This window comes from Xiphophorus maculatus, chromosome 5, assembly GCF_002775205.1.
Source record: "Xiphophorus maculatus strain JP 163 A chromosome 5, X_maculatus-5.0-male, whole genome shotgun sequence".
Classification (NCBI taxonomy): Eukaryota; Metazoa; Chordata; class Actinopteri; order Cyprinodontiformes; family Poeciliidae; genus Xiphophorus; species Xiphophorus maculatus.
Genome location: NC_036447.1, coordinates 5,600,259 through 5,614,676, shown reverse-complemented (window position 1 = coordinate 5,614,676; position 14,418 = coordinate 5,600,259). Strand labels below are relative to the sequence as shown.

At 36.0% G+C, this 14,418-nt stretch overlaps 1 protein-coding gene across 1 annotated transcript in view; it reads right to left on the bottom strand.

Moving 5' to 3' along the window:
• The window catches only part of LOC102233011 (teneurin-3), a 323,707-nt gene extending 309,833 nt beyond the window's left edge, over nt 1–13,874 (bottom strand). The window contains exon 1 of the mRNA XM_023333407.1: nt 13,858–13,874. The gene's annotated coding sequence lies outside the window, so the exon portion shown is untranslated. The remainder of the gene's footprint in view (nt 1–13,857) is intronic.
• Nucleotides 13,875–14,418: the final 544 nt, after the last annotated feature.

The window sequence follows — 14,418 nt, the reverse complement described above, 5'->3', positions numbered from 1 at the left end:
ATGAACCAAACCATACCAGTAAGCTCACCAATGCCTGGCTGAGAAAAAATCTAAAGAAACCTGTTAACAATATGCGGATATTTTTAAAAGAAAACAAAGACATTTTATGTGTGTGGCTTCATACTAACACATGCAGGCTGAGTTGTCCCACTGTCCTGCTGGCAGGGCACTTTTATATAAGAAATGATATGGTGGGAACATAGATCGTCTTACACATCCACACAGATATGCATATACTTGTACACATGCACAGCCTTTATATATAGATTATAATTCACATTATCTGTTTTTTCTATGCCCTGCATTGTCTTATCAGGTGCACTAATTTCCATGATCATTATGGCAGTTATGCAGTTTTTGTACATTACCCAGCATACATCAATACCTGCTCATTTAAAAAGATGTTCACTTGCAGAATCAAGAAAAATCAAAATTTTTTCACACAGTGTTTTTAAAAGCAATTTATATTGATGTCATCTGACTTACTAATGACAACAGTTGTTGATTAAATGGACATATTTGGCTTTCACTGATCACAGCTGGAAGCACATTGTGTAATAAAGAGAATATGGTTCTGAAACCTTCCAATATGATAACACATGGTGCATGTTTTTGAATAATAACAATAATCTGAAATTACAACTAGCTATCAAGCTGAAATTGGATAAAAATTACCTTGACTTTCAAGAGCTGTTACAGAGGGGGAAATAAGCTAATTTGATTCCTAGAAGTAGAACCAGAAGTCCCGAAGGATTTCTTTGTTCTGTGGTTGAGTTATAAAGAATTAGAATTCAGTCTTAATTAGGCATGGTTCAGACCTTTAATCCCTGCTGGTAATTTGATGTGAAAAGGATCTTGCATATGAGTCACACAATTAGCTATATAGTGATAAAATATTCTTTACATTTAGTGCCTTTTTGCTACATCAACACTGGTAAATTAGGAACTACTATTTATTAATACTAATTATTTCAAATGTAGACCTAAGTTATAGGAAATCTGTGGAGTCGCAGAATTGCTTTTTCTTCTTTTTTCTAGGCTCTAAATTGTTTTTAAAGTTTTTGACCTATCATTGCTGTCAGGTTTACAACTATAACATAAAGATCTGTATTGATCCTTAAAAATGGGTATTTATTAATCAAATTCAAACAACTTGATATTTCATTATCCTAAAAAGTCCCTGTTAAGGTTTTAAAAAAAGAAATTCAGTCTTTTACAGATTCAGTGTGGTAGACATGAGACATCCTTTGGTTACTACTGTATTAAAGAGAAAGTCAAAGTGTTTCAGCATAGTTCCCACATGTCTAAAACCTAGAACTATGCCTTTCTAGGTCAAAATAATTTTTCGATTTTTGATTAGATAATTTGATTATTATTTTGATTTTTTTGCAACTTGACAGACATGATCCCTTGTCTGTTCACAAAAAATCATGCTGCCTTCCCTTAAGTTCTCAATTTCTATCTATAGGACTTCTGGAATAATTCTGGTTAAAAAGTTTGCAACAGGAAAAAATCCTTGCCAAGCGTTTCTTTTACTGGAATATTAAGCCACTGTGAGATGATTAAAAGAGCTGTTTCATGTTTCAGGCACTCTCTTCCCAATATTATTCATCTGTGTAAACCCCAAAATGTCATCTAATTTCTTGAAATGGTAATCTTGACTGACATGTTCCCTTCCTAAAAACAACTATCTCTTTACCCTTGATCAAGCCGCCTCTTGCAACAAAATTGTCCGCCCATTTCTTGATCTCAGTTTCCCACCTAGCACTGTCACCACCTACAAACATGCTCATCGGAGTATTTATACAGATGACAGGACTCCAAATTGTTGTGGACATCTGATGTGTCCAGGGTGAACAGAAACTGTGAGGGTGCAGTGCCCTGCAGTGTACTTATCACTTAAGCAAGTGATCCAGACACAATAAGTTTGACCCCAGCTTTCAGTCACAGCTCAGACAAGAGCAAACTGAATTTTAACATTAAAACCAAACAGGACAAAACTGTCCAACACACAAAAAACAAAGAGACTTGTAAATGTAACAGGCCTCTGAACGTATTTGACAAACCATTCCTAACTACAACTTTAAAAAGTCAATAACACACTCCACTATATTATGCCCTGCAATATTCTTCTCAATAATTTTAAAATTAATGTATTTGGCTTATGGTATCCATTTTTGCTAATAAAGTATGCAAACATAAGTAAGTAAAAATATAAATACATTTCAGACAAGAAACACATTTTGTCATTGAATTTTGCATGCTTGACATTCCTAAAAAGATTTGTTTTGTTTTCTCCAGACCTCTTTTGTTCTTTAACCAGGAGGAGTAGTTCATCATTAAGGGCCTACAAGAATTAGGACAGTGGAAAAATTGGATTAAATTGACTTGAATATCGATGAGGAATCGAGGTCTATCCTCCTGTGTGATATAATGAATCCCAAGCCAAGCCATTTGACGGTTGCAGTATTTGAAGTAGCACAGGAGGGGGCTGCTTGAAAATCTCCTACTGTGGCAGCTTTCTAAACCATCTCAGCCTGGAACAGAAACTGAATAAATTTTGCTTCTCCCATGGACTCAAGCTTATTATGTTGCTCTCTTGCTATGGTGGCACCAACCAAAAACTGGGAGCATGACCCACTTTTGGGAGTTACCACTCATAATATGAAGACACATTTCACTTTGGCCTGAAGTCCTACTTACAATGCTGTAAGTACAATGTATGCCTCTGTTAGCTGCAACTTTAGTCAACTCTTTATTTCTTTGTTTAGATTTGGTGCAGTTACTAAGAAATTTGAACCCCCTGGCATCTTCTGGGTTCTCCCAGGCTGTCCTTAGACAATTAAGCTCTGCTGAGAGGCTACAGTAATATTAGGAGCTGACAGAGAGTTGCAATGACGTTGTTCTATTTAGTAAAAACAATACTGGCTGGCCTGTTTGGAGAAAATGTATGGCATTCAAACAAACTGATAGCTGATTCTTGTACTCCATATTGTTTCCTGGTAAAAATTCGGCTTCATTAGAACATTTTCCTCTTTGTAAAATCACAAAATACATTGTAGTTTATAAGAATGTGTGTTAGTGTTGACCACTGATTAGCATTTCACAATAACAACAACAACCAGTAAAAAAGTTATTCTGCATGGTGTTATCTTTCTTACATTGATTTTCAGGTTTTATTCTTGACAAGGGACATGACCCTAATTTTAACGGTATCTCAGATCTCTGAGTTTTACCATTTTGTTTTCTAAAAATCCAAGAGAGCCTAGAGACTGGTTGTCAGCTGTTGCAAAAAAAAAAAGCATTTGTAAAAATTTTGAAATCATTCTTCTTCATTGAGCTGGGCAAACCACAGAGCAATTCTGAGTTGAATTTTCTAGTGGCGCTTCAGATTGTTCTGGATTGCAGAGGGACTGGCGATGCAACGACATGTCGGAAACTGTTGTGGGTTTCGCATGCAGGCTCGTCTGGTGTCTGTGTGTCCTGTTGGGTTGTGGCTGTACTACCTGCACCGTATTTGTGATTATGCAAGAGAAAATCTGCTGTGTAAAAGCATGCAAAAAAAAAAAAAAAAATTATCTTACTGAATATACCGCGATTGCCAGTATGTGAAGAACTGTGTCTGTCCTTTGATTCTGTTTGACATATGACACAGAGAAGCAAAAATTGACATTGACTGAACAGACTTTATTGTGACTTCTTCGTCCTTGGGGTCCTTCAGAAAAGGCCATGTCTCAAACACACTGATGTGATTTCCATCGCTTTTCGACCAGCCACAGTGTTTGAGACACTACTGGGAACAATTCTTTGATTAAAAGAACAGTGTGTGAGACAGAGAGGGAGAAATGAAGAGACGAAGATGGCGTCTCAGCATGTGATCACACACAGAATTAGAGAACAGCGCGCAAACGCATGGAAGAGGAAAAGCTCCTCTGACCTTTTCGCATCAAAAACACCTCTCAAAAAGATTCCAGTTTGAGTTTTACTTACATCTAGATAGAAGTTCACCTCTTTATACAGCCTTTCTTTATTTATGTGGTTCTCAGTGGAAGAATCATTGAAATTGTGTTTTTCTATAAAAATAAAAAAAAGGAGAGAATTCACAGCTTATTGAAGTCTAACTAAACATCAAACAGACCAAAAATAAAAAAGTCCTCCTTCAGGATCTTTTTATTTTATCCCCCCAAATATGTTCTTCTTAATGGTTTAACTAAAATAGTTAATACTCTTTAGTTTAATCATGTCTCCAAAACCAAGATTTAAATCTTGAATATTTGAAATTACCAGTCATTTTTAAAAATTGTATATTTATAGTTTCATCTAATGATATTAAAATATAAAGTTAAAATAAAATGACATATAAAACTAGATAGAATCTCATCCATGGAAGGTTTTGAACTATAATGCCATGGTGTAATAAAACATCAGTAATCCATAATATCTCTCGTATATATATTATATATACTCATATGTCTATATATCTATATTTTGTTTTGCTTACACCAGTTACCACAGTTATGATTGCACCTCATTCAGATTCTGACCCATTTTCCCAGCAGTCTGCTTTGGTACTCAAAAATACACTCATCATTATTCAAATTCATTTACAACTGTGAATACAGTCGACCTATGCAAATGTATTAATCTCAGAGACACAGTGCAGCATTCTAGATAAGTGGAACTTGTGTTTAATGCGCAGCTTGTATGTAAGCACGGCTCCAGAATGAAGTCTTCAGAAGAAAGACTTTGAAAAACTGGTTAAATGCTGTCTCCAGATTAAAAATAACCTTGATTTAGATTTAAGGTATAATGCTGTAGTTTCTACATTTGCAAGTTTTCCAAAATCTCCTTGCGATAAACAGACATTTATCCACAAAGAACCCCAAAAGGTCTTTATCTAACCAGAGTACATTGATAAAATAATTAGTTTTGATTAAACACAAATGTGTTCACTGCACTGTGCAGGTTATCTGTTCTCCATCACACTAACACGGACTTCACAAAATGTCTTCCACAAGCAGAAAGTGTGCTGAAAAACATCCTAGATTTGAGTACAACAAAGAGATGTGAAATTCTACTGCTTGTGCTTTCCGGCTGTATTTGCTACGGTAACTGGTTTGCAAATGGAACAACATTTAGTCAAACAAACGTCGGTGGATGAGAATGAAGAAAAGATGAAGCAAAACCGAGAGAGCGGAGACAAAAGAGCAGGTCAACAGAGCGCTCTCCTCTGCTCCGACTTAAAAGAGATACAGACCCAGTGGGGACCTGGATCGAAGAGAGCTCTGAGAGAAAGCTTGTGTATTTAATTATGCATGTGTCTCAGAGTAAGAGGTAAATTTGTATTTATTTGTTAATACCACTAGTAAAGCAGCGTTTGCACATGTGTGATTTTTCTTTCTGGGTGAGGTGTCTCCTCTCAGTGTGCAGTTTCAACATCACACCCCTCTTTCAATCTATAATCCTTCTCTCCCCAGGCATTTCACTCTCTTGCAACTCACCGCCATGCTGAGATAAAGTTATCCCACTGCACCCACTATCATTTCTGCCCATCCGTGTGTATATAAGATGCAGCTTTTCCAAAACGTCAACCTTCGCTGCTGCAGTCTGTTCAGACAAACTGCATGTAAAATACACCACTGTAATGATTTAAAGCAACAACAAACACCTTGATTTTAATGGAAACTAATTGATGTTAACTGATTTCCTTTAAACATAGAAGCTTTTTAATTGCTCAGAAAGCTATTGGGAAATGTATTCTGGCTGCAAACATGGTTGTACTGCTTTAGATATGGCTTGAAGCAGAAAAGTAGCCTTTTATATTTGGGGCCTTTTAAAAGTGTTCAATGTTTTCACCTTTTGTCACATTGCAAACACAGTGTAAATGTTTTGGTATAACCAAAGAAGAATAAAACTATTTTATTAGACTTTTATGGAACAGATAAAAACAATGCAGTGGATAAATGTCTTTTCTTTTAGTATTTTTCTACTAAAAGAAAATAAGTGTGATCTGAATTGAGTCCCCTTTTATTCTTTCTTCCATGAATATAATTGAAGGCCTTCAAATGTCATATAAAGGGAACATTAGTGGGAAAAAAAGCAGAGGCCAAGGGGCACAGCAGGGGAAAAGTTGTACAGATGTTTAAAAAATAGGGTTAGGTATCTAAAACAATATTCCAACATTTCAACATCTCACAGAGCTCTCTTTAACCCAGAATTTGGAGGTGGACAGATTATGGCATAACTGCAAACATACTGAAACATTGCAATGCACCTACACAGAGACGTTTAAGCCAAAAGGCCTAGTGGTTACTCTGGAGGAGCTGCAGAAATCCTCAGCTAAAGTAAGAGAGTCTGTTGACTCATGTTCTACAAAAATCTGACCTTTATACCATTTGACAAAGGTGAGAAGAACATCACCTTTGTCAAAGAATAGGCATAAGAAGTCCCGATTATGTAGGAAGAAAGCGCTCTAATTGGATGAGACTACAGCTTAACTTATTTTGCCTGCATGCAAAAACAAAAACACTGTGAACCATGGTAATAGTATGGTGTTGGCATCTTTATGATGATAGAAAGCTTTTCTTTAACAAAGACGGAACAACTGGTCGCAATCAATCTGAATGAAACAAATACAGGTCAAGAAAACCTCTGAAGCCCAGGACATACTGTGCAAGCTCAACAACATTAAATCTTAATCATTTGTTTCACACTGCAAAATATAAAATGCCAGACTCAACTGTTTATTACTGTATCAGGTTGGAATTATCCAACAGCGATATCAGTCCAGAAATAAGTGTGCAGCAAGGTTTTTGTGTTAATGCATGTTTTATTAGAGCCATACTCTAAAAAGGGAGTGGAGATGGCTGTACAGGAGCTCAAGGCTGGAAAAAACAGGGGTAAAAATCATTCTTCTGCCATAGCAGCAGTCACACTGCATGATTCTTCCAGAATATTTCTGACACTGCTTGATATTTATTGTGACAGCTGATAATCACACAGAGTAAGATCCGCTTTAGAGGCTGTAAAAGACTTGAGACTGGGGCTGAGGTTGACCTTCCAGCAGGACAATGACCCTAAGCATATACTTTGAGATAAAACAGCTTTTTTTTTTAGATTAATCCCTTAGCTGTCAAACCCAAAAATAATGAAACCAGGAGGACACGGGTGTCCTCACAACAGTTAAAGGGTTAAAGTATAATGGCTGAGTTAAAGTCTAGAACTAATAAATTTAATCGGAAGAAATCAAATAAAAAAATTTGGTAAGTGTTGAAAATTGCTGGTTACATCTATTTTCTGTCTGACTGAAATTGAGTTATTTTTATTAAGAAAGAAAAATTTTCAAAAAATCTTTGGAGACACAAAATGCAGAAAAAGGCAGTTTGACAATATGAACTTTATAGAACTTCATGTGTAAAAAACAAACAAACAAAGAAAAACTTTTCTTCTTCTCCTAATTATCCACTACTTTGTGTTGTTTTATTGTACAAACAAATCATTTTAGTTTGTAATACCATTTCTGTAGAAGTTCAGTGACTGACCGTCAGGAACAAGCCAAATGCTTTAAGCCTGCAGATCACCTGAAAGCAACTAAAGCAGAAGGATGGTAAACTCTTCCTTCATCATCTTCTGCTCTTTCTTTGAGATTTATGTCTATTTACGTTCTACGAGTGTTTTTTGAGTGTTCTCCACTAAAGATATGATCAAAAGATTGCTATGTAGTTGTGGTAAAACTAAAGCTCCCTTTCTTCCTTTGAAAGCTCATCCTTGGTTGTGCAACCTGTTACATTATCAAGTTGTATTTAGTGTTTTCCACACAAGCCTTTTCATCTTGGCTTCACATTTCACTTGCTCAGTGAATAATGACAGTGTGGAATCTGTGGAAGGTTTCTCTTGAGATTACCTAAAAAATATAACCTGTTCAAGACAGCCGTTTTTATTTTGAAATAAAATGAATTATCCTTTAATTTACCATAGCTTTATATTATATTTTCTACTAAAATACACTTTATAATAATAATAGTAACTGACTATATATATACGTATATAGTTTGATAGATATGTATTTATATATATAGATATATATATATATCTATATATATATATATGTTGTATAGCAGCTGTATGTTATAAGAGTGAAATACACTTTGTGTGTCTTACTCCCCTCAACTGACATCAGAAAGTCTAACATGCCTATAGTGGTAGAACAGAAATTTTAGAAACGAACAGGATGCAGCAAAAATTCTTGCACAATATAAACATACTTGACTTGAATAGTCTCAGTGTGTATTAGTACGCAGAGCAACAAGAGTAAAACAGGAGAGACTGCAGTGATGACCAGAGCACCAGATGATGCAACGTGCACGTCGTACTGTGAAGGAGTGTTTTTGCGCATTGATTACTGAACTGTTGGATGTGAGTCTCCCTTGATTTTCCAACCAAAAAGGTTCAAAAGAGTTTCTAAAATCTACATCAGTTCAGTGTTACCATGGCGATTCCTAAGAGATTTAACCCACACCCCTGTCTTTGATGTACATCTCCATTATCAACTGCTCAAAATTACAGGCTTGTGAAAAATGTAAGCTGAAATGGTCTTGGTATTATTCAATTTATCCTTCTTTTAAACAATATCTTGTCAGTAACTGTTGTACCTGATTTGTATGTCACTAAAAAATGCATACAACTGAATCTTTGGGGGGTGTTTTAAAGTCTTGTAATTTTTGGTTGGATGTTTGTCTTGGAGGCCAGGATTACCCTTTGAATGAAAATATTTTACTTCATTCTGCAAAGGGCTATAATCCCTTTGGAATATATAAGAAAATATTCATCCTTTTTTGTAATGTGCTGCAAGAAATAGCCTTGTTATTTCTGCCTGGAATCTCAACTCTGCCCAACAAACTGGGATAAGGACCGTTTTTTGTATTCCTATTCTGTTGCACCTCTGGGATTCTTGCAACAAAACCCATCTCCTTGGCTGGAAACTGGAATTCATTGCTGACATTTACAATCCTTAAAATATTAATGCTACTTTTTGACAATTTCAAAAAAGAACACTAAATCTTTTTTTATTATTATTTTACTTACAAGGTCTAAATAAAATTTCCCTTATAACAAAAAAGTGCCAATAAAAATCCTGGCCAGAATCAAAGAAGGTGATGAGAAAGAAAGTAAAAGATGAAAATAATGTTTATATGATCACTGACAGCTTTGCAGTAGAATGTAAAGCTACTTGACCTTTTGTTATGGGGCATAGTGTTGGCAGATAAACAGAAAACCATAGACACATTCTTTGTCTTGGCAAGAAATTAGAATATTTGCTATTATAATTCCTTTAAATCCAGAGACATTTCTAAACATATTATTAAAATGTTTTTAGGCTTGTCTAACAAAACAAAGGTCAGCTTCCTCATACAGTCCACTGATCTCTCCAAATTGTCAATATGCAGCGTATGATTAAAAAATATCACCGAACAAACCGCAATAAGAGTTCAACCAGGCTCCAAGCTTTCAAACAGCAGAGTCTGAGCGAACAATAAGCTACAAACAGCAGAACTTCTTCTAGCACAAAAATCTGACATTTTCATCTAGACTGAGAAATCTCTTTGCTTCTGAGGCAGATCTGTACACATAATGATGGGATGATGATGGGAGCCACAAGAAATATCTCCACCACCAGATCTTATATGGCGCAGAAAAAGAAGCTGCTGCTTCAATGAGAGCGCTTTCACCTTATGGTGCATGAATATTTTATAACCAAAGAATGGCAAAGATGGCAAAAAACATCAAATGAAATAAAAAATATAGCAACTTTATTCTGGAATGGTAGTCACCAGCTGCCCTGATTTTTATACACTGGTATCAATATCTGGCTAATATTGCAATAGAAAAAGCAATATTAGCCAATCATTACTTCTGATTGTATGAAAATTATAACTCAATCGGTTCAAAGGAATACATAATTTACAAAAAGCAAAGAGAAGGCCTGCTGATACAACCAGGAGCTCTACACCATCAGGACAATCCTTAAAAAGCTCCCCATTTAAATGATAAAGAAAGGTGGTGAATAGCAACTAATGTGGTGCTAAAAATACAGCAGAATGACTGTCTGTCAAGTGTGTCTAAATCTGGAGGAAATCCAGTTCATTCAAATCTTAAACAGCTAAAATTTTATCAGGGTCAGATCGCAGAATGATCAAAATCTACTTCTAAATATGTTAATATCCACAGAATATTTGGTTGATAATATCAACCAAATATTGTTATTTGATATCAACCAAATATTGATTTGGCTGATGATATCGTCAACCAAATCTTTAAATGGAAAAAAAAAATGTTAAAATGTAAAATTGCTGAATATGTTTATCACAGCAGATAAAACTGAAGGCATCATTAATAAAAGTGGCCACACGGACCCAACATTTTCCATAGTCCATTGCTTGGAAAATTAGGCAAGTCAGCAAGAGAGAAAGTGAGAGAAAAGAAACATGCCTGCAGGAACAAGAATAGAATTTCTAAGTGGAAATCTGCAGAGGTTTGCTGTGAATACAAAATGTCACCTGTGCAATTCCAGCTTTTGCTTCTCGCTGTTGAGAAAATTTGATTCAGAGTTAAAAGAATGTGTCTGGAATTTCTTAAGGTCAAAAAGAAGAAAACAGAAACCTTTTAGCTAAAGTTGAAGCATACAGCAATTGACTAATCAACAACAGACATTGTGTTCATGTGAGATGCCACAGATTTATCATGCTTACAAAAGTTATTATGTTCATATGAATGTTGTTGGGCAGTTTGAAAGAGAAGCCTCCACTTCAATTAGTTCAGCTTCAAATAGTCTGACTACCCCTAAGTCTTTCCAAAACCTCAAGTGTTTGTTCTATCAAGCATTTAAAAGAAATCATTAGTGTGATACCTTTCTGACTCACCACCATTTAGTCTGAAACCTTACAGACAAACGGAAAACTGGTACCCTTACTACACTGATATTACTACTTTTTAACCCAGTTTGGTTTCCTTTCTTTCTTAGGTGTGTGTGTGTCAGGAGCCAAAAATTTACATTTCAAAAAAGTTTTCTGCTTTTGTTGTTTTACAGAAAGGCTAAAAGACGGCAGGAAAGTCAGGGTCAACGATACTTTTAGCTCCTAATCTTAGAATAAGCAGAAAGCTATTACTGCTCTGATTTTCATACAATACTGCAAAGTAAAAAAAGTAGGCTGTCTGCATATCACCTACTTCATTGTCTGTGCGAGATGCACTTGATGGCTTTTTGTTACTTTTCAAGGAAAAGATCTAAATGAGCAGAAAGAAAGCTAGCTCATGAAGTGTAAGACACCTTGGGTTCACACCAGAGAGTTTGCGATATAACAAAGCCTACAGAGGTTTGCCCTAGTTTATCCTTAGATACAGTTGTACAGTCTGTCACACAAATGGTAAATAAGCAGCAGAGGGAGCACTGATATACACATATGCATTATATTCTCCCCACTGTATATATCTCAGTTTGTCCTGTATGTAGAGAGGCTTATGCACTATAGACATGGAAATTTACTAGAATTCTGGATTACTGGAGTGAAACAAGGAAAACCGCACACGTAAACCACAACTCATCATTTCCCTCTCTCTCTCGTTCTCTATCTCTCTCTCTCTCTCACACACACACACACACACGGTGTGAAGTCAAGGTTTAAACAGTAAAAAAGAAGACAGCATAAAACTACAGCAGCAACCTTTGTTGTTTTTAGGATTAGTGGTGGAACCTTCAGAGTACAATCTGCATCCTTTGAACATTTATAGCAGTACTTTCCTTTAAGAAGGAAAAAAAATCCAATGTATTACTTAAAATGTACAACTGGCAGCTCATCACAAATTCTGGCATGAATCAACGTATCAATGGCAAGTTATTTCCCATCTACATACCTATCGTCCCAAACGGGATTTATGTCTGTTCACAGGTCCAAAAAAGGGCAAGTCTTTTATTGCTGTAAAACAAAACATACACCAGCCTCTGCATGTAAGTGAATTCAAGATTAAACACTTTTTTAGTGTTTGTTAAATAAATATGAAGAGAACAAGCAACACAAATTAGATGTCCTTACAGACATGCTGAGCTTTTCTAATGTCCACCTTGTTTTCACATATTTTATAGAATGATAATAAACTAAAAGTAAAGATGAAAACATGAAAATTTGTGATCATGCCCATGTGCTGTGAGTTGTGTTAAATGTGGACAGATGATGTTAAGGTAGCTCTTTTTCAAGGCTATCGTACCTCCGCTTACTTCTGCAATAATAACAGTAAAGCCAAAATATATATTTTTTTAAACTGCAAGTGGGTTACGGGTCAGGGTAAGATATTTCATCTCTTTGTAATGCACCAAATTATGTGAAACATACTATACTTTTACGCATATTTATAGACTGACAGGTTTCCGTTCTCATTTAAACAGTAACACAGAGGAGAAGCTATGGGGTTGAGAGAACGTTTAAGAACATTGGAGAATCCAGAATCACTTAGGTTCTGCCCGGCAGTGAAATATTCAGTTTTTCAGCGTAATTCCATTGTAATGTGACAAACAGGTCAGTGGCCTCCATGTAAATCCATTGCAAATGGTGAGACTGCACATGAAGAATAGATGTGGTTCATTTTTTAGTGGTGATAAATATCAAGTCCATAAGCAAAGTGAATTAGATGCAGTTTTTTTCCGTTTAGCTGCCTACCAAAACATGTCCTATTTTTTTTAAACAGTGTTAAATGCAAAGCAGGTTAAGCAAAGAGATAACCAAACAGATAATTTATGATAAAATAATTTTTCAAAACTGTCAAAATATCTTGTTCACATTTCTTATTCATGTATGAATAACCAGATAAATGTCAACATAAATCGTGTCATTTCAGTCAGAATTCTGACATGTGGCATTAACCGCCTGGTATTTTGATTGGGTGAGCAAGCAAACCTATCAAGAAGCATTTGGCTTCTTTTATTTGGAGGAAGTCTTTTCATTGGTTATCTTGCTGGTTTAGTTACCAAGGTCTTGATGTGGCGTTGGATGAGTGCCTTAAAGGCAAATCCGTTTTGAAAATATTTCAAGTTAATGAACTTTTCTTGGCAACACTGAGCAGCCAATAAGTAGTCAGAACTGCAGTGAGATTAAACTCCAGTCTGCTGTCACCTCTTCCAGATAAAAATAGAAAGCCAAGTAAGCGATCGAGGGATCAGTCCAGCAATAAGTGCCCAATTCGGTTAATACAAATCTTACAGAAATCCAGTTATGTAATTTGCAGAATTCAGTAAATGTTTTCAACCATTTTATCTCCATACCAATTCTAAAGGGGAAAAACCAAAATTCACAAAATAACCAAACAAATCTTTATGGTTTTAAGATTCAGAACAGAGCAAATCTGTTTCAAAAAATACATTATCATTATGTGTGGGTCAACTTATTGTTCCATGATTTTGACGGTTATGATTAACTTGAAGAAAATTGCAGAGACGTCTTGTAGAGATTCAAAAGCGCACTCAAGTAAAAAGTCTGAATTTATATGGTACTTTTATAGTCATAGCAACGACTCAAAGTGCTTTACACAAGAGCCAACTCAACCATCCTCACAAATGTGGACACATTCACCCACCGACTCAGAGGTCAGTAGGCTACACTAGGTGAAATGGCGAAATCAACATTTAGAAACTGGAATCAAACCCGCAACTTCTCTTCCGACTGAAGAAGTCAACCCTCTTTGCTCTGGTAAGGACAAAGAGACAAACTCGCATTTCAACCCAATGCGACCCTCAAATATGAATGATTCCTGGTAGAAAAACAACTGATAAAACATCCTAATGGAGGTTTCAGAGTATGAAGGCCTTACCAGATGCTTTCTGTCTCTGCACTGTTTGCTTTGTCCAGAAATGAATCACATTCACCTGCATGACAGAGAGTAGAACAGTACAGCACTTTTGAGTCAAAAGTTCAGAAAAGTGAATATGAAAACAGAAAATGACAGTAATCAAAAACTGAAAGAAAGCATCTTCCTCAGTTTTATCCCAGGTGTGAGAAAAGCGAAGATAATAAAAGCAGAATCAATTTTCTGGGTCTAGATGCGTTTAAATAGTTGGTGGAGTACCGTAGTCCAAAAAACATTTAAAAAAATCAAATAAACAGTGACCGCTAAAAGCTCTGCAGCACTGTACCACATTTATGCATCTGCTTTTTCATATTTATTGTGCCCGGCCTTCAGAAGCCGTCATGATTCCAAGCTCTTCTGAAATGAATGGTCATGGGAAACTCAGTGGGCAACATACCGGCTCCGTAGGGAAACTCAGCTTTGATGGACCCCCCAAGGTTGGGCAGTGTCTCTCTGTCTCATTCTGTTCCATGGCACTGTGTCATGTTTGGAGCAGCTGGGTTAAGCACCCTGAGGAGGTACGCA